Source organism: Lutra lutra, chromosome X (genome assembly GCF_902655055.1).
Source record: "Lutra lutra chromosome X, mLutLut1.2, whole genome shotgun sequence".
NCBI classification, from domain to species: Eukaryota; Metazoa; Chordata; class Mammalia; order Carnivora; family Mustelidae; genus Lutra; species Lutra lutra.
The window spans coordinates 82,925,457-82,951,021 of record NC_062296.1 but is presented as its reverse complement, the minus strand read 5'-3'; the positions used below and the strand labels follow the sequence as shown (position 1 = coordinate 82,951,021).

Here is a 25,565-nt window from a genome sequence, read left to right as displayed (position 1 = left end):
TCTCATGGAAAAGTGCAATATCCCTTAAGTAAATTCCTTTGTTGGCTCAATTAGTCGGAATTTTTTTTTTTAGTTCTTCCAGCTAAGACTGACTTATCAGAAGGCTAGAGCAGAAATTGAAAGAAAAGTCAAAGTGAGTGAAAAGATAAAACGAGATGAGTAAATGAAAGAAAGAAGAGATGGTCAAACCTATGGCAAGTGATGAGTAAGCAGGAAGAACCCTAAGAAACCAATGGCAGACGCACTGTAAGTCTTTAGCTTCTACCACAACCAATAACTTCTATCAGTGTTTGGCAGCTTTGGCTGCACTTTGAATTACTAGATAATTTTTTTTAATTCCAATGCCAAGGTCATATCCCAGATCACTTACATCAGAATTTCATGTAATAATCTTTTTCTAAAAGCTCTCCAGATGACCAAATGTGCAACCAATACGCAACCAGGGCTGTGATAGGATTAGAGGAAACGAGAACTGTAGATGGAGAACAAAACAGGTGCACCTGTTTGGAGTGAGGAATGAAGGGGAAGAAGCAGAACTGTTAATGACATGAAATACACTGACTGGATGCACTGAATCATATATGGTGTCTATTCCAAATAGCTGGCCTCACCATGACCCATCATTTTTAATTCTATGGTGTATATCCAAACCACTCTTTTCTTCAAATCCACCTTCTCATGTGACCTATTGCTACCACCTTCCAGTTGGCTTTCCTGCTTCCATTCATTCTTAACTCCAATCCATCTAATACAATACTTCCAGAATTAGAATAATCTTTTTAAAGGGCAAATCTGTTTGTGTTACTTTACAGGTTAACCTAATCCAGTAGATTCTCCAAACACTGCCAGATAAAATCCAAACTTTTTAGTATGGTTTAAGAATCTTTATGCTTTGTTCCTACTTAAGTTCCCAGCCTCATCTTCTGCCTCATCCTTGATCTCCATCCATCCAAGCACTCACCTGCTCCTAAACATAACATCATCTTTTACATCTTCCTGCCTCTTTGCTGATGCACTTATTCTTTCATTGAACTGGGTATGAATGTTTGTAAGATTATCTTTTATGCATTTGTCATTTACTACTTAGATATTTTGATCCATGTAATAATATTCACTGAAAAAGTTAGAAGTTTCTAGAATGTAGAAACTCCGCTTTCTGATCTACAAAATACTTCCTGATAATGCTGATGTGTTCAATAGTGATGAATATGATGATGAATGAAAATGGTGCGATAGATGTTACATGTTTTAAAAAGGTCAGAATGAAGAGAAATTACCTAATTTTTTGTGTCCCAGGGAAAGTGTGAATGAACCTTTAAGCAATAGAGAAAATGAGATAATTTCTGAAGTTGTAATAATTACATTATTCACTTATTGCCATAAAATGCCAGAATGGATGACCTTTTGTGTCTCTCAAGATAAATTATTTTGCCAACGTGACTAACCTACCCACATTTTCTCAATAATAAAATAATGTTCTAGCTCAAGTGTTTTATTTATGTTAAATCTGAAAAGATCAAATTTAAATAGCCTAGCTAGTAGGCAAGAAGGTTCATATATGTAGTATGTAATAAATATCTGATTTGGAGTGATATTTTCCAATTTAAAAGAAATTCAGTTTTATTTCTTATAAGTCATAAAAGGTCCTAGATTCTATTTTCAACATTTTGAGGAACCTCCATGCTGTTTTCCAGAGTGGTTGCACCAGCTTGCATTCCCACCAACAGTGTAGGAGGGTTCCCCTTTCTCCGCATCCTCGCTAGCATCTGTCATTTCCTGACTTGTTAATTTTAGCCATTCTGACTGGTGTGAGGTGATATCTCATGGTGGTTTTGATTTGTATTTCCCTAATGCCGAGAGATATGGAGCACTTTTTCATGTGTCTGTTGGCCATCTGGATGTCTTCTTTGCAGAAATGTCTGTTCATGTCCTCTGCCCATTTCTTGATTGGATTATTTGTTCTTTGGGTGTTGAGTTTGCTAAGTTCTTTATAGATTTTTGGACACTAGCCCTTTATCTGATATGTCATTTGCAAATATCTTCTCCCATTCTGTCAGTTGTCTTTTGGTTTTGTTCACTGTTTCCTTTGCTGTGCAAAAGCTTTTGATCTTGATAAAATCCCAATAGTTCATTTTTGCCCTTGCTTCCCTTGCCTTTGGTGATGTTCCTAGGAAGATGTTGCTGCGGCTGACGTCGAAGAGGTTGCTGCCTGTGTTCTCCTCAAGGATTTTGATGGATTCCTTTCTCACATTGAGATCCTTCATCCATTTTGAGTCTATTTTCGTGTGTGGTGTAAGGAAATGATCCAATTTCATTTTTCTGCATGTGGCTGTCCAATTTTCCCAACACCATTTATTGAAGAGGCTGTCTTTTTTCCATTGGACATTCTTTCCTGCTTTGTCGAAGATGAGTTGACCATAGAGTTGAGGGTCTATTTCTGGGCTCTCTATTCTGTTCCATTGATCTATGTGTCTGTTTTTGTGCCAGTACCATGCTGTCTTGATGATGACAGCTTTGAAATAGAGGTTGAAGTCCGGAATTGTGATGCCACCAACTTTGGCTTTCTTTTTCAATATTCCTTTGGCTATCAGCAATTGCACTGCTGGGTATTTACCCTAAAGATACAAACGTAGTGATCCGAAGGGGCACGTGCACCCGAATGTTTATAGCAGCAATGTCTACAATAGCCAAACTATGGAAAGAACCTAGATGTCCATCAACAGACGAATGGATAAAGAAGATGTGGTATATATACACAATGGAATACTATGCAGCCATCAAAAGAAATGAAATCTTGCCATTTGCAACGACGTGGATGGAACTAGAGGGTATCATGCTTAGCGAAATAAGTCAATCGGAGAAAGACAACTATCATATGATCTCCCTGATATGAGGGAGAGGAGATGCAACATGGGGGGTTAAGGGGGTAGGAGAAGAATAAATGAAACAAGATGGGATTGGGAGGGAGACAAACCATAAGTGACTCTTAATCTCACAAAACAAACTGAGGGTTGATGGGGGGAGGGGGGTTGGGAGGGGGGGTGGGGTTATGGATATTGGGGAGGGTATGTGCTATGGTGAGTGCTGTGAAGTGTGTAAACCTGGCGATTCACAGACCTGTACCCCTGGGGATAAAAATATATGTTTATAAAAAATAAAATTAAAAAAAAAAAAAAGGTCCTAGATTCAGCAATGTTGCCTCATTTCAAAATGTTTGTCTTTACCTATATTCTATGTTTGTCTTTACCTATACCTATATTCTCTTCATTTTCATTTCAGTTTTTTCTAAAGGAAATTTTAAGTGGCTATATATGGTAATATTAATTTATGTATTAGAATGATTAAAATAACATAATGTATGGAATAGGAAATTGTCCTTATTCATTATTAAAAGTATTTAATTTTTAATATTTAATTCTCAGACTTGTATGCCGTTTACTTGCCTAGAACTCTAAGTCCATGGCTGTAATTATCATATAGGACACAATGACGCATGGGGACAAAAAGGTGCAGTGTCTTAACTGATCTCTGGTTTGCCAGCTCTACTGTCCATGCCCTAGGTGTCTTTTAACACCAGATTTCTAACATTTTTGTTTTAAGGAGGGTTTTCTCATTTTATAATGCTATTGTTCAGGAATTAGAATATTAGCCATAGGTTTGATTAAGACTGATCAAATTAGCTTTTCTATCATGTGAGGAGACCTCAGCTATAAAGGACAGGAGGGCCCTTAAGAGAACCAGACCATGCTGACAGCTTGATCTTGTACTTCCCAGTATCCAGAAGTGTGAAAAATAAATTTCTGTTGTTTATAACATACCCAGTTTGTGATATTTTCCTATTGCAGCCTGAATGGACTAAGACAAAAAGTTGGTACCAAGAAGTGGGGTACTTTTACACTAATAATGAAGCATCAGAAAGAGAAATAAAAAAAAATCCCCTTTTCTTAGTTAAATTGCACCCAAAATAATAAAATATCTAGGAATAAACCTAACTAAAGTGGTGAAAGAAAAAGAAAAGCAAAGCTGGGGATATCACAATTCCAGACTCCAAGTTATATTACAAAGCTGTAGTAATCAAAACAGATGGTACTGGCACAAAAAGAGACACATAAAGCAGTGGAACAGAATAGAAAACACAGAAATAAATCCACAATTATATGGCCAATTAATCTTTGACAAAGCAGGAAATAATATCAATGGGAAAAAGACAGTCTCTTCAACAAAAGGTGCTGGGAAAACTGGTCAGCTACATTCAAAAGAATGAAATTGAATCAACTATTTTACTCCATACATATCTATAAACTCAAAATAGATCAAAGAAAAAAATGGATCAAAGACCTAAATGTGAGACATGAAACCATAAAAATCCTATGAGAGAGCACAGACACTAACATCTTTGACATTGGCTGTAGTAACATTTTTCTAGATGTGTCTCCTGAAGCAAAGGGAAATAAAAGCAAAAATAAACTGCTGGAACTATATCAAAATAAAAAGCTTCTGCACAGTGAAGGAAACAATCAACAAAACTAAAAGTCAACCTATTTAATGGGAGAAGATAGTTGCAAATGACATATCCAATAAAGGGTGTATCCAAAATGTATAAAGAACTGATACAACTCAACATCAGGGAAATGCAAATCAAAACTACAATGAGACATCACCTCACACCTGTCAGAATGGTTAAAATCCAAAACACAAGAAACAACAAGTGTTGGCAATGATGTGGAGAAAAGGGAACCCTGGGGTACTGTTGGTGGGAATGCAAAGTGGTGCAGCCACCATGGAAAACAGTATGGAGGTTCCTCAAGCAGTTAAAAAATAAAACTACTCTATGATCCAGTAATCGCACTACTGGGCATTTACCCCCAAAATACAAAAACACGGGGATATACACAAGCTTGGGAAGATGGTAGAGTATGGGACCCTGAGCTTACCCTGTCCCATGTTGACAACTAGATATCATTCACATCCATGTTAATAAACCATGGAAGAAGACTGAAGACTGGAAGAATAAACTCCACAACTAAATAGAAAGAAGCTGCATCTGAAAGATTAGTAAGGTCTGAAAGGCAGACAGAGATTGCCCACAGGAGGGAGGGAGCTGTATGCAGAGAAGGCAGAAAAAATGGGCCCTCCCATAAGAGATCACAGAGAGAAGGCTAATACCCATAAAGTTTGGCTTTAAAAGCCAGAGAGGTTGAATTCTGTTAATTTTTGAAGCCAGTGGGCCTTGAAGCTTAGAGCTTTACAAGTTAGCTGACTCAGCACTGGGTCAGTCTGGGGTGATACCTGGGTCACCTTCCTTAAAGAGACAGCAGCTGGCATGGAAAAGCAACATAAAAACAGTAGCTTACACAATGTTGGGGTCAAATGGGACACAGATTTGTTCACACTGATTTCAGAGCATGTTGGGGGATTTCTCCAAATAGGAGGGAGCTGGCAGGCACCACTTTCCTTCCCTGCCCCGCCTCCAAGCATAAACACAGAGCCAACTGCAGGAAGCAGCACCGCACAGATACTTGTTACCTAACCTGCTAACAGTGTGCCATGCCATGAGTTCTCCTGAGGACTCACCCAATCCTGGCCTGCTAGCCTCAGCCGTGGGCTCAGGGCAAATTAAAAAAAATTTTTTTAAAGATTTTATTTATTTATTTGGCACAGAGAAAGAGAGAGAGAGAGAGAGAGAGAGAGAGAGAGAGAGAGAGAGAGAACACAAGCAGGGGGAGCAGGAGAAGGATCATGACCTGAGCCAAAGGCATACACTTAACTGACTAAGCCACCCAGGTACCCCTCAGGGCAAATTTTGATAAAGCCATATGCATACCCTACTCAGTTGCCAGTGCACAATACTACTGCATGCTGCATCCAGCTGCCCCTCAGGGCCTGGCTGCCACACAACACTCAGGCACAGCTGTATGGGGGGCTCCCCATTGGCCTCATAGTTGCTGCCACACAGTGCACCCAGCCACCAATGGATGCTTGGCCCAGCTGCACCCTGCCATCACCCCAGGCCATGCCCAGGCTCATGCCCCCAGCCACCTCGGTACACAGCCCCCAGCTGCTGTGGCTTTGGAGATCTGGCAAAAGGCTAGTGGTCTAGTGCAATTTTGCTAACACTGTTGCCCCACTCCCTATTTCCCCAGAAGGCACACCACCTCAGTGCTGGCCAGCCTGGGGCCCATTAACACTACCAAGAGCAAGAACAGCCTACAATAAGCAGAGGGTCAGTGCAGATAGATGAATGCACTGAAAGGAAATGTGACTCAGAAGCAACAGAAGGACATAAACAACAGATAAAGGAGACCCTCCTGGAGTACCAGTTTCTGGTAAACAGGTAACATTGAACTATAAGGCACTCCAGAATCTCCCCTCTTCATAAAGTCAGGACTTTCAAAAGCAAAAGACATAGCTGACTTTCTTAACACAGAGAAACAAAGAAAGAAGAGCAGACAAAATGAGGAGACAAAGAAATTTATCCCAAATGGAAGAACAGGACAAGGCCACAGCCAGAGATATCAGTAACATTCCTGATAGAGAATTTAAAGCATGATATAAGGATAATCACTGGACTAGATAAAAGAGTGGAAGATATGAGTGAGACCCTTAACAGAGAGATATGGAATAATATAGCAGAGATAAAGGGCTCAAAAAACAAAATGAGAAATATGCTTGATGGAATGAATAGCAAGATGGAAGAAGCAGAGGAATGAATTAGTGACCCAGAAGAGAGAGTAATGGGAAAGTAATCAAGCTGAACACAAGAGAGAAAAAAGAATTATGCAAAATGAGAATAGACTTAGGAAACTCAGTGACTTCATCAGAGATAATAACATTCGTATTATAGGTGTCCCAGAAGAAGAAAAAGAAAAGGGGCCTAAAATTTATTTGAAGACATAATACTTGAAAACTTGCCCAATCTGGGTAAGGAAACAGATATCCAGATCCCAGAGGCCCATAAAACTCTCATTAAAAAAAAAAAAAGCAGACCCATACCAAGACATATTGTAATTAAATTAGGAAAATAGAGTGATAAAGAAAAAAATTAAAAGCAGCAAAAGAAATCAATAACTACAAGGAAAACCCCATAAGACTAGCAGGAGATTTTTTTCAACAGAAACTTGGCAAGCCAAGAGAGAGTGGCATGATTAATTTAGAATGCTGAATGGGAAAAATCTACAGCCAAGAAGACTCTATCCAGCAAGACTATCATTCAGTATAGGAGAGATAGAGTTTCTCAGACAAACAAAAACTAAGGACCACTAAACTAGCTCTGAAAGAAATATTAAAGGAAACTCTTTGAGTGTAAGGAAAGACCATAAGTGATAGTAGTGAAGAAACACAGAAGCAATAAAAATGAATATTTCTGAAAAAAAATTAGTCAAGGAACTCACACAAAAACAATAAAGATATAATGATGGGGGAGGAGAGGAGAAAAAATAGGTTTAAACTTAAATAGCCATCAACTCAATATAGATATACATGTACAAGAGGTTATATACAAACCTACGGTTAACCACAAATCAAAAACCACTGATAAATATGCAAAGAATAGAGAAAGAAATCCAGACATATCACTAAAGAAAATCAGCAGAACATGAAAGAAAGACAAGAAAGGATCAGAAGAAATCTTCAGGAACAACTGCAAAATGAGTAATAAATTGGCTATAAATTCATATCTATCAATAATTACTTGCCTTTAAATGGACCAAATACTCCAATCAAAAGACATAGGATGACAGAACATATTTAAAGAACAAGACCCATATATATGCTGTCTATAGGAGACTCATTTTAGACATAAAGACACCTACAGATTGCAAGTGAGGGCATGGAAAAACACCTATCACACAAATAGATATCAAAAGAAAGCCATAGTAGCAATACTTATATCAGACAAAATAGATTTTAAAACAAAGACTGTAACAAGAGACAAGAAAGGGCACTATATAATAATAAAGGGAACAAATCAGCAAGAAGATATAATAATTTTAAGCATATATACACATGGGAACACCCAAATACATAAAACAGTTAATAACAAACATAAAGGACTTTATTGATAATAGTATAATAATAATAGAGGATTTTGACATCCTACTTACATCAGTGGGCAAATCATTTATACAGAAAATCAACAAGGAAACAATGACTTTGAATGACACACTGGATGAGATGAACTTAATAGATATAATCAGAACATTTCATCCTAAAACAGCCAAATACACATTTTTTTTAAAGATTTTATTATTTGACAGAGAGAGATCACAAGCGGGCAGAGAGGCAAGAAGAGAGAGAGAGAGAGGAGGAAGCAGGCTCCCTGCAGAGGGGAAAGCCTGATGCGGGACTCGATCCCAGGACCCCGAGATCATGACCTGAGCCGAAGGCAGAGGCTTAACCACTGAGCCACCCAGGTGCCCCCCAAATACACATTCTTTTCAAGTATGCATGGAACAAACATTCTCCAGAATACAGCATACATTAGCCCATAACACAAGCCTCAAAAATTAAAGATCAAATTCATACCATGCATCTTTTCTGACCACAATGTCATGACACTAGAAGTAAACCACAAGAAAACATCTGGAAAGAGCACAAATACATGGAGGTTAAATAACATGGTATTAAACAATGAATGGGTCAACCAGGAAATAAAAAAAGTAAAAAAGTACATGGAGGAAGGGGGGGCAAGATGGTGGCAGAGTAAGGGACCTTGTTTCATCTGGTCCCTTGAATTTAGCTGGATATCTATCAAACCATTCTGAACACACACGAATTCAACCTGAGATGTAAGATTTATCTGGATCTCTACAAGCAGAAAAATGACAACTTTTTGCAAGATAGGAGGTGTGGAACCTGACTCTTCGAGGAAAATATCAGAAGATAAACAGAGGTGGGAGGAAGCCTCCATAAGCTGGTCACCAGAAAGTGATATAACACTGGAGAAAAAGTTGGGACCCTTAGAAATCTGCTCCAATGAGAGACATCCCTTTCTGAAAAGGGTACAGGGGATGAATAGAGCACAATACTAAGTGAATTGTTGTGGTCTCAGGATTTCAGGAGACTCAGAAAGAACGAGGGAGCCTGAACTGATAGAGTGCCCAAGCAGTAGAGCAGGGAGACTGGTTATGGTTAGCAAGCCCAGAAGGGACTTTTAGCTCTGGTCACCATAAACTGCAAGCTGGGCCAGTAGGAAGACCACTCTGCCTGACCACCCTGAAAAGGACTAGAAGGTACAGGCTATTTAACATCCCAGGGGAGATATAAAATGGCTTGTGCCCACAACAGGGCAACAGCTCTCAGGACAACGTGGTCCACAAAATGACACTGGAGCAGCACCCAGCCATGAACTGGAAGCCCGGGAAGAGGGTGAACACATGAGCCCATGGCCTCTCACAAACGTAAAATTACAAAGCACAGAGATACTCCCGGGTCCCTGGAATGCCCCTGGGAGAGTTACAGTGGGCATGAATAACGCAAGTCTGTGGAGTTTTGTACACACAGAAGGAGATGGTTTGACCTGGAAGGTTTATTGAAGAAAGGGGACCATGACCTTGCAGCTCTGGGCCAGAGAATCCAGCATGGCCGTATTTGCTCTGACCCCCTAAAGAGAAGTGGAAAGCCACCAGGGAACAAAAGCCATACAGACAACCAGGTCACTTTAAGCCCACCCACCTGACAAGGGGTGGGGAAACTCCACCCAGGCAAAGACACCTGAGAAGCCTAGCAGCAGCCCCCTCCCCAGGAAGACAGACAAGAAGAACAGATGAATGATAAGCTTATTTCCCACAGGACTGTAAAACTCCAGCATCAGGGGAAAATAATATAGGGACCCCTCCAGGTGTTCCCTCATGACTCGTCTATACTTCAGGCTAAAATTTTACATTTCTTTTTTCTTCACTCTTTTCTTCCTTTCTTCCTTCCTTCCTTCCTTCCTCCCTCCCTCCCTTCCTTCCTTTCTTTCTCCCTGCTCCCATTTCAAGTAGATTCTTATTTCCCAACTTGTGTTAAGTTGCTTTTTAACTTTTATTTTTTTCACACCTATGTTTTATAGATTTATGCCCCATACTATACTATTTTTCACTCTGTTCAATTTTATCTTGATACACATCTATATAAATTATGATTTCTTTGCAGTTTGGAGATATAGTGTCTTCTAACACACAGATCAAAAATCAGTCAGGAACAGGCAGATCACTCTGCTTTGTCCTCCCTGAGAGATTATATTTTCTTCCTCCCCCTTTTTAAAAAAATTGTTTTGGATCATCTTGGATTTGTTTGCATATCTGTGGTAGCTTCTGACCAGTTCAAATTTTTTTTCTAGGGTGCATTTTGCTTGGGTAGTGGATGATATTTTGGACTCTGTTCATTTGCTCAACCATCCCTCAGAAGAATGACTAGGAGGAACTCTCAGCAAATGAAAGAACCTGAGACACATGCCCTCTGGACCAGAACTAACAGATATGGTATAAACAAGATGTCAGAGATAGCCTTCAGGATAACAATCATAAGGTCAATATCTGGGCTTGGAAAAAATGTCAGTGACAATATAGAATCTCTAAGGGCAGAAATGAGATCTAATCAGGCCAAACTGAAAAATGCTATGAGATGCAATCTAAACTGGATACTCTAACACCCAGGATAAATGAGGCAGAAGAATCAGTGATCTAGATGGTAAGCTGATGGAAAAGAAGGAATTTGAGGAAAACAGGCAGCTAGTAGCCCATGAAAATAGCGAGATTAATGATGCCATGATATATTCCAAAGTCAGAATTACTGAGATCTCCAAGGGGGGTGGAGAGAGAGAGGACTAGAAGATATATTTGAGAAAATCATAGCTGAGAATTTCCGTAATCTGGGGGAGGAAACAAGCATTCATGTCCAAGAGGGAGAGAAGACCCCTCCCAAGATCAATAAAAATAGATAAATATCCCAACATACAATAGTGAAGCTTGCAAGCTTGCTATTCTTATCGTAAGAATAGCTAGGGAGAGAGGGTTCCTTACATATGGAGGAAGGAACATCAGAATAACATCAGACCTATCCACAGAGACATGGCAAGCCAGAAAGGGTAAGCAAGACATATTCAGGACACTAAATGAGAAGAACAAGAAGTCAAGAATACTTTATCCAGCAAAGCTGTCATTCAGAATGGATGGAGAGATAAAGAGAATTTTTATTCTCTTTAGTTTCTGTCAGAAACTAAACTAAAAGAAACTAAAAGAATATGTGACCACAAAGCCACATCTGCAAGAAATATTAAAGGGGATCCTTTAAGTAAAAAAAAAGAGCCCAAGAGTAATATAGACCAGAAATTAACAGAGACAATCTACAGAAAAAGGGACTTGACAGGCAATACAATGGCACTAAATTAATATCTTTCAATAGTTACTCTCAATGAGTGGGCTGAATGCTCTCATGAAAAGACACAGGGTTTCAGATTGAATAAAAAAGCAGGATCCATCCGTATCCTGTCTAAGAGACTCATTTTGAACTAAAGACAGCACCAGATTGAAAGTGAGGGGATGGATGGGGTGCCTGGGTGACTCAGTGGGTTAAAGCCTCTGCCTTCAGCTCAGGTCATGATCCCAGGGTCTTGGGATCGAGCCCTGCATTGGGCTCTCTGCTCAGCGGGGAGAGTGCTTCTCCCTCTATCTCTGCTTGCCTCTCTGCCTACTTGTGATCTCTCTCTGTGTCAAATAAATAAATAAAATCTTTAAAACAAATAAAAAAATAAATAAAATAAAATCGGTGAAAGTGAGGGGATGGAGAACAATATACTATGCCAACAAACCTCAAAGAAAGCTAGAATATCAATCTTAATATCAGACAAATTATATTTTAAGCCAAAGACTCTAGTAAGAGTTGTAGAGGAACACTATACCATACTTAGAGAGTCTATCCAACAGAAGATCTAACAATTGCAATCTATGTCCCCAATATGGGAGCAGCCAATTAAACCAACTAATAACCAAAATAAAGAAACATATTGGTAATAATAGATTAAAAGTAGGAGACTTCAACACTCCACTCAGGCAATGGGCAGATCATCTAAGCAGAAGATCAACAATGAAACAAGAGCTTTGAATGACACATTGGACCAGATGGACCTCACAGATGTATATACAGCATTCCATCCTAAAATAACAGAATGCACATTCTTCTTGAATGCACATGGAACATTCTCCAGAATAGATCACATACTTGGTCACAAATCAGATCTCTGCCAGTACCAAAAGACTGGGATTATTCCCAGCATATTAATAGACAACAGTGCTTTGAAACTTGAACTCAATAACAACAGAAAATTTGGAAGGAACTCAAACACTTGGAGGTTAAAGAGCATCCTACTAAAGAATGAATGGGTCAAGAAGGAAATTAAAGGGGAATTTTTAAATTTCAGAGAAACAAATGAAAATGAAAACACAACTGTTCAAAACCTTTGGGATGCAGCAAAAGCAGTCCTAGGAGGGAAGTAAATAGCCATAGAAGCCTCCCTCAAGAAATTAGAAGAATCCCAAATGTTCAAGCTAACCTACACCTAAAGGAGCTAGAGAAAGAACAACAAATAAAGCCTATACCAAGCTAGAGACAAAAAATAATAAAGATTAGAGCAGAAATCAGTGAAACAGAAACCAAAAGGACAGTACAACACATCAACAAAACTAGGAGCTGGTTCCCTAAAAGAATTATTAATATGATCGATAAACCCCTACCCAAACTTATCAAAAAGAAAAAATTGATTAATAAATTAATAAAATCATGAATGAAAGAGGAGTGATCACAACCAACACCAAGGAAACAGAAACAATTTTAAGAACATATGATAGTCACCATACACTACCTCATTAATTTTTGATGTAGTGTTCCCTGATTCACTGTTTGCATATAACACTCAGTGCTCCATGCAATCCATGTCCTTCTTAATACCCATCACCAGGCTCACCCATCCCCCCAACCTCCTCCCTTCTAAAACCCTCAGTTTGTTTCCTGGAGTTCGTATAATGATGTACTGTATGGTGATAACATAACATAATAAAAAATAATAACAAATAACTAAAAAAAAATAAAGAATTTCAGAGGAAACAAACAAACAAACTCCCCCTGGAAAAAAAAAAACGAAAAAAGAGAACGTATTATGAGCAACTATATGCCAACCAATTGAGGGATCTAGAAGAAATGGATGCATTCCTAGAAACTTATAAACTACCAAACCTGAAACAGGAAGAAATAGAAAAGCTGAACAGACCCATCACTAGCAAGGCAACTGAAGCAGTAATGAGAAATCTTCCAACAAATAAGAGTCCAGGGACAAATGGATCCCCAGGGGCATTCTACCAAACATTTAAATAACAACTAATACCTATTCTTCTGCAGCTGTTTCAAAAATAGAAATAGAAGGAAAACTTCCAAATTCATTCTATAAGGCCAGCACTACCTTGATCCCAAAATGAAAGACCCCAACAAAAAGGAGAATTATAGACCAATATCCCTGATGAACATGGATCCCAATATTTGCACCAAGATACTATCCAATAGGATCCAACAGTACATTAAAAGGATGATTCACCATACCAAGTGGGATTTATAACTGGGCTGCAAGGGTGGTTCAACATTCACAAGTCAATCAACATGTTACATCAAATTAATAAAAGAAAGGACAAGAATCATATCATCCTCTCAAATGATGCAGAAAAATGCATTTGACAAAATATAGCATCTTTCTTAATTAAAACTCTCCACAGTGTAGGGATAAAGGGAACATACCTCAATATCATAAAAGCCATCTATGAAAAGCCCACAGCTAATATAATTCTCAATGGGAAAAACAGAGCTTTTCCCCTAAGGTCAGGAACATGATAGGGATGTGCATTCTCACTGCTGCTATTCAACATAGTACTAGGCATCCTACTCCTAGTAACTAGACAACAAAAAGAAATAAAAAGCATCCAAATCAGCAAAGCAGAAGTCAAATTCTCACTCTTTGCAGATGATATGACACTTTATGTGGAAAACCTAAAAGAATCCACTCCAAAATGGCTAGGACTCATATAGGAATTCAGTAAAATATCAGGATATAAAATCAATGCACAGAAATTAGTTGCATTTCTATACACCAACAGCAAGACAGAAGAAAGAGAAATTAAGGAGTCAATCCCATTTACAAATGCACCCAAACCACAAGATACCTACGAATAAACCCAACCAAAAAGGCAAAGAATCTGTACTCAGAAAACTATAAGGTACTCATGAAAGAAATTGAGGTAAACATAAAGAAATGGAAAAACATTCCATGCTCATGAACTAGAAGAATATATATTGTGAAAATGTCTATGCTACCTAAAACAATCTACACATTTAAGGCAATCGCTATCAAAATACCATCACCCTTTTCCAGAGAAATGGAACAAATAATCCTAAAATTATACAGAACCAGAAAAGACCCTGAATAGCCAAAGGAATACTGAAAATGAAAATCAACATTGGCAGCATCAGAATCCCTGACTCCAAGCTCTATTACAAAGCTGTAATCATCAAGACAGTATGGTACTGGCACAAAAACAGACATATATATCAATGGAACAGAATAGAAATAGACCCTCAACTCTATGGTCAATTCACCTTCAACAAAGCAGGAAAGAATGTCCAATGGAAAAAAGACAGTCTCTTCAATAAGTGGTGCTGGGAAAATTGGACAGCTACAATCAGAAGAATGAAACAGGAACATTTCCTTACACCACACACAAAAATAGACTCAAAATGGATGAAAGACCTCAGTGTGAGACAGGAATCCATCAAAATCCTTGAGGAGAACACAGGCAGCAACCTCTTCTATCTCAGCTGTAGCAATTTCTTCCTAGAAACATCACCAGAGGCAAAGGGAATCAAGGGCAAAACTGAACTATTGGGACTTCATCAAGATAAAAGCTTTTGCACAGCAAAGGAAAGAGTTAACAAAACCAAAAGACAACTGACAGAATGGGAGAAGATATTTGCAAATGATATATCAGATAAAGGGCTAGTATCTAAAATCTATAAAGAACTTATCAAACTCAATACCCCAAGAACAAATAATCCAATCAAGAAATGGGCAGAGGACATGAACAGACATTTCTGCAAAGAAGACATCCAGATGGCCAACAGACACATGAAAAAGTGCTCCAAATCACTTGGCATCAGGGAAATACAAATCAAAACCACAATGAGATACCACCTCACACCAGTCAGAATGGCTAAAATGAACAAGTCAGGAAACGACAGATGTTGGCGAGGATGCAGACAAAGGGGGGGGGGACCCTCCTACACTGTTGGTGGGAATGCAAGCTGGCACAGCCACTCTGGAAAACAGCATGGAGGTTCCTCAAAAAGTTGAAAATAGAGCTACACTATGACCCAGCCATCACACTACTGGGTATTTACCCTAAAGATACAAATGTAGGGATCTGAAGGGACATGTACACCTGAATGTTTATACCAGCAATGTCCACAATTGCCAAACTACAGAAAGAGCCTAGATGTCCATTAACAGATGAATGGATAAAGAAGATGTGGTATATATATATACAATAGAATACTACACAGCCATCAAAAGAAATGAAATCTTGCCATTTGCAATGACATGGATGGAACTAGAGGGTATTATGCTGAGCAAAATAAGTCCATCAGAGAAAGATAATTATCATATGATCTCCCTGATAAGAGGATTTGAAAGGCAGGTTTGGGAGGAGGGAAGGAAAAAATGAAAAAAGATGGGATCAGGAAGGAGACAAACCATAAGAGACTCTTAATCTCAGAAAACAAACTGAGGGTTGCTTGGGGGAGGGGGGTGTGGAGTGGGTCGTTGAGTTATGGACATTGGGAAGGGTATGTGATATGGGAGTGCTGTGAAGGATGTAAGCCTGACGATTCACAGACCTGTACCCCTGGTGCAAACAATACATTATATGTTAGTTAAAATAATTAATAAAAAAAGTAAGACTGTGAAGTGTGTAAACCTGGTGATTCACAGACCTGTACCCCTGGGGACAAAAATACATTATATGTTTATTTAAATAAATAAATAAATAAATAAAATTTTTTTTAAAAGTAAGAAAAAAAAGAAAAGACGACTGCATGATATATGATATAGGATATGTATTTGTTTTCGAATATATGCATTACCCAAAAAGCATAAATTCTTAAAATTTTTTGTGAAGGCTAAAAAAAATCACAATGTTTTAAACCTTTGGGATGCAGCAAAACTGGTTCTAAGAGGGACGTTTATAGCAATACAAGTCTACGTCAAGAAGCAAGAAAAGTCTCAATTAAACATCCTAACCTTACACCTAAAGGATCTAGAAAAGAAGAGCAAACAAAACCTACAACCAGCAGGAGGAATGAAATAATAAAGATTAGAGCAGAAATAAATGATACAGATACTAAAAATAAAAAAAAAACACACACAAAACAATGGACAGATCAATGAATCCAGGACCAGATTCTTTGGGGAAAAAATCAATAAAATTGATACAACTCTAGCCAGGCTTATAAAGAAAAAGAGAGAAAGGACTTAAATCAGTAAAATCACAAATAACAACTAATATCACAGAAATAAGAGAATATGATAAAAACTATATGCCACAAAATTGAACAACCTAGAAGAAATAGATACAAACATATGAACTACCAAAACTGAAGCAGAAAGAAAGAGAAAAATAGAAATAGAAAATTTGAACAGACTGATTACCAACAATTAAGTTGAATCAGTCATCAAAAAACACCCAACAATCAGAAATCCAGGTGGATGGGTGCAGATGAGGCAACCACTCTCAGAGCAAGAACCCAGCAAGAGGTGGGGCCATGGTGAGAACCCCCCTCCCTCCCTTGGGAAGATTGGTGTGGGGGTACACCACAGGAGCCTAGGGAGTTTGGTGCACACAAAAATGACTGACTCCATTTCTCTGAGGGTACACTGAAGAGTGGGGGCCACGATCATTCAGCTGAATTTTGGTTCATCTCCCTGATTTCTTTCCATTCAGTTTTCCCTCCCTTCCCCTGTGGTCCTCCACACTATTCCTTATGTTCCACATATGAGTGAAACCCCATGATAATTGCCTCCTGGGGAAAGAAGCAGGGCCTCACAGCAGTTTTGATACTTGCGGGGCCCCTGCTTGGAGAATGGTTGCTGGATCATGCTGAGGTTCTCAGTTTATGGCAACACCTAGCTGATAGGCCACTCCAGGGCTTGCTAATTGTAGCTGGGTTTCCCACTCCAATGCTTGGGAACTCTGCCAGCTCAGGCATCCCTGTTTTTTCTGTGACCCTAGGGATTCTGAGACCACACTGTCCTACCAAGGATGCTGCCCTACTTCACTAACTGAACACCTTTCAGGCAGGGAGGTCCCTCACAGGAGTAGACTTCTAAAAGTTCCAATTTTGCACTCCACTGCATATCACTTTCCAGTAGTTGGCTTCCAGAGGCTCCCTCCCCCTGTGGTTTATCTCTGATATATCCTCCCACATTTGCTTCTCTGCACCTCCTTCCTTGCAAAAAGTAGTCGATATTCTATTTGTAGAAGTGCAGCAATTCTTGTCTTAGATCTCAGGTTCAATTCACAGATGTTCAAATGATTTGATTATATATCTAGCTGAATTCAAGGGAACAGATGAAAGGAGGATCCCCTAAACTTCAGCCATCTTTCCACCCAACCTCTGATTATTTTATTAGGATATATTCAGAAAAGTAGAATCATCAGGAAAAGGGGAATTAATATTTTTAAGGCTCTTGTAACATATCAAATTGTTCTCCCAAAAAGGTGGCATCAGTCCCTATTCCTGGCTACTGTGAATGAGAGATTTCAATGTACTTTCACCAGTATTAAGTATATGCTTATTTAAAAATCTGGGCTATTTTGAAAGACATATTTAAAAATCTGGGCTATTTTGAAAGACATAAAAATACTACTTTAGTTTATATTTTTATTACCAGTAACATTAACTAGTTTTTCAAAAATTTATTGCCAATTTTCATTTTCATTTTGGATGAATTTCAAAATATGTAACTTCTTTCATTTATTGAAAGCATTTTAATTCTTACAAGCTCTTTGTAAATTAAGGATTTAATCTTTTTCTCTCACATTTCTTATATATAGTATTCCCAGTTTATTGTTTTATTTCTAATTCTGATGAGCAGATGACTTAACACTGTTATGTAGACATAGCTATTACAATTTCTATTTGATTTTTTTGGTTACTTTCTAGTTAGAAAACTTTTCTTTATCCCTAAGTCATACAATTATTCAGCCATTTTCTTTTGTGCTTTATATGTTTTAACTGGGGAGGAGGGCTTCTGAATATTTAATCAGTGGGTAAATCACAGCTTTTAATAATTATATGTTTAGAAAGAATGAATCATCCCAGGTGATCTGTGGTAAAGGAATATTTCCTTCTCTTTTGGGAAATATACGCTTATGAAATTATGATGAAGTTAAAAGATACTTAGTTTAACTTTGATAGTTGAATTTTTTTTGTCATATGGTTGGGCTTTTTCTCTCTAATCTACAGAGATACAGCACTATCTCCAAGAGAGATGACCTAGATTCATTCTCTGTTTGAAAAAGCCAGTTGAGAGAAGTAAGATCTGTTTCCACCTCAGTGATCAGTCTGACCACTGTGATGAGAAATTGGGAACACACATATATTCAAGAGGATAGATAGACAATATAACATGTAGGAATTGGTCTTGATGTTTTTTGTTTTAATAAAATTACTTGGAGGTATCCAGATTTTCCTCATCTTAATTGTTTCCTGATAGCTTCCTAATATAACAAAGGACTTTGTTTTCTCAAACTATCAGCTAAATCCATCCTTTATTGCAATATGCTTGGATATCACCACAATAAAATTTGAGTTAGAGTAAAATAATGTATTAATAGCATTGGAGGTTTTATGGAAATTATGTGTTCTCTACCTACTTCCAAACCTAGAGCAGTTTACAAAACCAGATACTATAAATCCAACAAATCTATAATTATTAAAGGGGAAGTACCAAGTCAGGGGAACCAGGGTTGGGACAGAGATGAAAAAGACAAGAGTGGAATAACTAAAATAGAAAACAGAGTCAAGGTAGGTTATTATTTAATAAATCAAATAGCCCCAAACTTCATGGAAGCCAAGGTAAAAAGAAAAACATAAGGGTTAACCAGCTATCTAACAAAAGGAGACACACAAAAATACCAACAGAGACCAACCATAGCTCAGAACTCTGAAAGAAACTGAACACATAGGTTGGGAACTAAACAGTATAATGAGTTGACCTTCCATAGAGATTTTACAACTACAAAGACCTTCTTTATATGCCCATTTTTGTATTGGTTCTATATAAGAAATGAAAGCATAATGCTATTCTTTATTTTGTGAAGGCATTTCTTGAAAAATCAGTTGAGAAGGCAATATTGAGCAAAGGGAGGATTAGAATGAAGATCTATAGCACAAAGAATGCTGCAGGTATTAGGGCTAGTTAGTAGAATTAGGATTTGTGAAATCAACCAATTCAGTACCACGTTTGCTTGTTATCTGAACATCAGGGAAAGAGAGATAAAGTCAAGTTGGGGGAAAGAAAGGAGGGTAAGCAGTAGAAAGGCTATATTTTGGCTGCAGGATCCATTATTCACTTTGTTCTTTCATGTGGTTCAAGAGTCTGCATTCTTAATAACTACCATTATACTCGCTAGACAAGAAAGTTGTAGATTCTCTTTTACTAGCCAAGGATCAGGATACAGAATTAAATTGAACTTAGGAAGAGAAGTGATTTATAAAAATGATCATCTTTTGACAGAGCTGGAATTCTTAGTTTAGGACCCTCTCTTCTAATTTCCCTGGATTCCTATCTGAGCCCACTTAGTTCCCCCTTATTTTATGTCAAAATTAAATATTGTTACTAAATATATAGAATATGAGAAAAAATACATATTCATAGTTACAATTCTATACTCAACTTGGATAATCTCTTCATATGAATATCTTTTAAAGTTTTTAATAGGGAAAATTTCAAACACGTAGTACAGAGAAGGGTATAATGAATCCATTAACTGTACCCTTGCTGCATAGTTATTGGCATTTTTGTCAACTTTATTTCACTTCTCCCATTTCTCACTTTTTCTAGCACTTTACTATAAAATTTTCAAATATGGACAAAAGTAGAAAAATTGTAAAATGAAACCTCATATGTCTACCACCTAGATTCTACATTTTTTTCTTATACTTGTTTTACATCTACCTATTCCTTCTCTTATCTGTCCACCAATCTCTCTTACAGTTTGATGTATTTCTAACTAAGCTGTATACATCAGTGTATTTCCCCCTAATGCTTCAACTAGCATATTAGTAATAGAGTTTAGCATTTGTTTATAGTTCCCTATTTTGAGGTAAATTTTATATACAGTGAAATTCACAAATCTCAAATGTACCATTTAAAGAGTTTTGACATATGCATACACCTGTGTAATACAAACTCCTACTAAGACATAGAACATAACCTTCATCCTAGAAAATTCCCTCATCCCCTTTCTAGTCAATTCATGCCTCCACCCTGACTCCAAGAGACAACCACTTTTCTGATGTTTTCCCCCTTAGATTAATTTTTCCACTTTTAGAAGAACTTCATATAAATGGGGTCATGTAGTATGTGCTATTCGTTTACTCAACACTATGTTTTTAAGATTTATCCATGTTGTGTGTATAAGGAATTTATTTCAAACTTCCATCTAAAAAATTCATTTAGATGAACTATTTTATTTATTTATTTATTTATTTATTTTTTTAAGATTTTATTTATTTGACAGACAGAGATCACAGGTAGGCAGAGAGAGGAAGGGAAGCAGGCTCCCCGCTGAGCAGAGAGCCCGATGTGGGGCTCGATCCCAGGACCCTGGGATCATGACCTGAGCCGAAGGCAGAGGCTTCAACCCGCTGAGCCACCCAGGCGCCCCTAGATGAACTATTTTAATGACAACCCCAACATCATGTCCTTTTGCCCACCAATGCTTCTATTTCATCTGTATTCTCATTCGTACATAAATGTGGCGTGCCTCAGTTTTTTCCATTATAATCTTTCACTTCCTCCCTTCTGGTAAGCCACAGGTCATGTAATAGTTTTGCCTGCGTGGACTCCATGCTGCTGACCTACTTATGTCACCAGATACTTTCTGGTAACAGCATGAATGAGAGAAATTTAATAACTTTACCTTTTCAATAAGCATTATTGCTATATTGTTCCTTTAAATTTTCTAGAGAATCATTTCTTTTCCTTCCCTATATCTTCCAAAAATCTTTCTGCCCACTTAGTTTTCCCACCCCCCATCTCTGTGTCCATCACATCCTGATCACCATTACTGCACTCATCTGTGTTCTATAACAGTAACTATTTCAAGTGAATGATCCTGTTCTCATGGATCCTTTGTTTCTGTCATCCATAGGTAGGGAAAAACGACCCTAGATAGAATAGGGAATCATGGAGGGCTAAGAGTGCCATTTTTACTTTACCTAAAAGCCCCTCCTTTTCCTGAATATTTTGGTAAAAATACTAAAGAGGTTGCTTTATACTTTCAGTCAATTTGAAATTATTTTACTCTCAAATTTCCAGAGATAAGGTTCTGACCTAAACTACCAGCAGTTTAATTGTGGGACTGGAAATGAACAAGGTTAGTCTATGTTCCACTTCACCACAGATGTCAAGTTAATTAGTAAAAAGCCCAGAAGGAGCAGTTTGGGGATTTGATTTTCATCACCCATTGGAGGGAAAAACATTAGCTACTGAGATAGTGTTTTCACTGTGTCTACACCGTGTTATTCCTCCACTTAAAATTTGACCTCCTGAACAAAATGCACCCTCTTGGGGGATAACATGTGGTGGTAAACACATTTACTTCCTCTTTAGTGAGAAGCAGGAAAAATGCAAATGACTTACTTATTTATAAAAGATGTTGGTACCTAAAATTTGAACCAAAATGTAATAGAAAATCAAGATTATATTGTTAATATCTCTTATATGACTATATACTATATTACACAGTACAAGTAATATGTACTTTAAGCAAAAAATAAATAGCATATTCTTTGGAAAATGCAATAGTTTGAAATGACTTACCATAAAACATGTTAAAACATCTAATCTGGAGACATTTATGAAAATGAGTGTCCCAGGACTTGGTAGATTTTCCCTTCCTCTATTTAGAAATGGCCACAACAGGATATGTAATAGCAGAAAATTGCTATGAAAATGGCATTCCGCAATGGCAGAAAAAGAAATGTCTGTTGAAAATAAAATTTCTCCCCTCCTTTCACATGTTTCTGTCCTCTTTTCCCACAATGTTTCTGTTGTGTACCTTAACAAATGTTTGTTGAAATAGTAAGTATAAATAAAAGTATAAGTAGGTATAAATTGTGTGGATTTAATAGAAGATGGCAATTAGCTGGATCTATCATTTAGAGGTCCACAGAGTATTTTAGTTTCATTATTATTTTTGATATTTTCAAAATTCATGATGTACATAGAGTAGATAAGGCTCAGTGACGTTCAGTATTTTGTTCAAGGTCACATAGCTGTGAAAATCAGAACTCTAACATTGTTCAACTGAGGTTACAATCTAGTTTCCTTCCTCTTATATCAGACATTTCCATTAAAGACAGAAGGCATATACACACACAAGTAATTATAATAGGAGACCATAGACAAGGAATAATGTATATGTAATATAAGATTCCATATACATCATGTCCAGGTGGGATTATCAGGAAGCATCTTGGATGACATTGCATTAGCCCTTCCTTATTGAAGAGATATGCTGAATTTTTCTCCCATTTTAATACATTTAAGCCTTCTGCATTTTGATTCAAATGAAATGTGCAAATGTTTCAGGCTTGTGTGTCCTTTGTAAACACAACTTCCTGTTGGATTTTAGGAAGATTCTAAAATGACTTAAATGACTTCCTGAGTATTAAATAGCTCATGAAGAGCAAGCTCTTGATAAATTATACGTAATCAGAAACACAAATCCAACACATGAATTTTAAAATTGCCCTAAAACACACATGCTTCAAAGAGGCAGAAGGGATGATTAGCTCACACACAAAAAAAGGTTCTGGGGTTTTCCCACTCCTTGAATGGTCACAAATTCCATAAAAGGTTAAAGGTCTAACAAACAATATTGCCTGTTCATACATTTTGCTCTTAAGCTCAATTTTAGACATATTTTTAATCCTTTTGAGGCTTTAAGGCAAATGATAGCTAGGCACATACTAGAAGTTATTCCTGAAAGAGGGGCTGAAAAGTCTGCATCAAGTCCTTCCTTCCACCAGCCATGATCTGATGGTTATTGTGGGATATTGGCCTCCAGAAAGTGAGGTCATTGAGCTTCTTCAGCCAGTATCCTGGTTTTGTAGGTGTCTATATGGAATGGCAAAAGAAACAAGAACACAGTACCATTAACAGAAAAGCAATGTTGAAAGCCTGGAAATGTGGTCAGAGGAGATTTGTTTCTACCACTTCTATATCTTCCTGAAGGCAATACTCATGGCTCTTTTTTATTCTCTATACCCTCAGTGGGGCCACTCAACACCATGGGTGGTTCCCTTCCTGATCACAGTCTTGACTTAAGGCTTCCTGAAAAAGTCTTCCTTCCCCAGCACCCCAATGTCCAAGGGAAAGCCCAGCCTTCACATCTCTCCACATTAATTCGATCAACTGTAGCTCTGGCCCTTCTGCTACCTTTGTGGACCTCTGTGAAGCTTGTGGGTGCTGGCAGGTACTGTCCTCAAGCCCTTACTTCAAAGCTGGTACACCAAATATGGAAAGGAAGATCTGATAATTAGGAAAGACGAAAAGAGGAACAGTTAAAGTGATGCAAGGGAAGTGGTAAGACAAGTGCAAATGTCAGTATCTGAGTAAGAAGAAAGGAAAGTAAACAAAGAGGCTTATGTAGGGAGGAGGAGAAGACACACTGCCTCCTAGGAAAAGGCTCCTTCCTGTACGAATGGAAGAATTTCAGAATATTTATTCCACTTACACTAGGAAAAAAATCATCTTTCAGGGCACAAAACTGATTAAGCTTCGTAGGTCAACAGGCCACCTTTTTACAGTAGGCAAGCATATATTGCACATAAGATACTGAAATATACACTTTTATGATAATCAAACTCTAGTGTTAGCCATCCATCTTTTTTTCTTATAGAAAAAACATGATGAGGTTAGTATATTTCAGGCTCTGTATTTTCTGTATTTTCAATCTTCTTTATTAGGTATCAATAACCTTGTGGCCAATATCATTCTATAGTTATTCTAAAGCCAAAAAAAAGAGTGAAACCGATATTATATATTTGCTGATCTTTATAACTGATGAATTTGGTAGGCGTGAGAATGTCAGTATTTATAGGTTTTATCGTATAGTATAGTATTTAAGTATAGTATTTATAGGTTAATTGTTTTAAGGTTAATAGCATCTCTGTACTTGAAGGAGGAGTCAAGATGGCAGAGAAGTAGCAGGCTGAGACTACATCAGGTAGCAGGAGATCAGCTACATAGCTTATCTAACCATTGCAAACACCTACAAATCCAACAGGAGATTGAAGAGAAGAAGAGCAGCAATTCTAGAAACAGAAAATTGACCACTTTCTGAAAGGTAGGACTGGCGGAGAAGTGAATCCAAAGTGACGGAAGATAGACCACAGGGGGAGGGGCCGGCTCCCGTTAAGTGGCAGAATAATGGAGCACAAAATCAGGACTTTTAAAAGTCAGGTCCAATGAGGGACATCACTCCAGAGGCTAAACTGGGGTGAAGCCCATGCGGGGTCAGCGTGGCCCCAGGTCCTGCAGAGTCACAGAAGGATCGGGGGTGTCTGAGTGTCACAGAGCTTGCAGGTATTAGAGCGGGGAAGCCAGCTACAGAGACAGAGCCGAGGCGTGAGCTCTCAGCTCGGGGTTACCTTGAACTGGTCACAGGCTGGGTGAGCTTGGAGCGCAGCCTAAGGCCAGGGAGACGGGAGTGATCGCTTTTCTCTGAGGGCACACTGAGGAGTGGGTCCCCGAGATCTCGGCTCCTCTGGGCCGGAGATTGGGAGGCCACCATTTTCATTCCCGTCCTCCAGAACTCTACAGAAAGCGTTCAGGGAACAAAGCTCCTGAAAGCAAACCCGAGAGTGGATTACTCAGCCCGGCCCCTGGTAAGGGCGGTGCAATTCTGCCTGGGGCAAAGACACTTGAGAATCACTAAACCGGTTCCTCCCCCAAAAGATCAACAAGAAATCCAGCCAAGACCAAGTTCACTTACCGAGGAGAAGAGCGGAATTCCAGAGGAGGAGAAAGCAAAGCATGGAACTCATGGCTTTCTCTCCATGATTCTTTAGTCTTGTAGTTAATTTAATTTTTTTAATTTAATTTTTTTCCTTCTGCTAAATTTTTTTAAACTTTTACCCTTTCCTTTTTAACGTTTTTAACTAGTTTATCTTAACAATATCCTTCATAAAAAAATAATAATCTTTTATGAACCTTCATTATTATAGTCATATTTTATCCTTCATTGTATCTAACTTTA

General features: G+C 38.0%; 1 long non-coding RNA gene across 1 annotated transcript in view; it reads right to left on the bottom strand.

Annotated features, from left to right (window-relative positions):
* LOC125092320 (uncharacterized) overlaps positions 1-25,016 on the bottom strand; it is a 351,199-nt gene extending 326,183 nt beyond the window's left edge. The window contains exon 1 of the long non-coding RNA XR_007124874.1: positions 24,958-25,016. This is a non-coding gene — a long non-coding RNA (uncharacterized LOC125092320). The remainder of the gene's footprint in view (positions 1-24,957) is intronic.
* Positions 25,017-25,565: the final 549 nt, after the last annotated feature.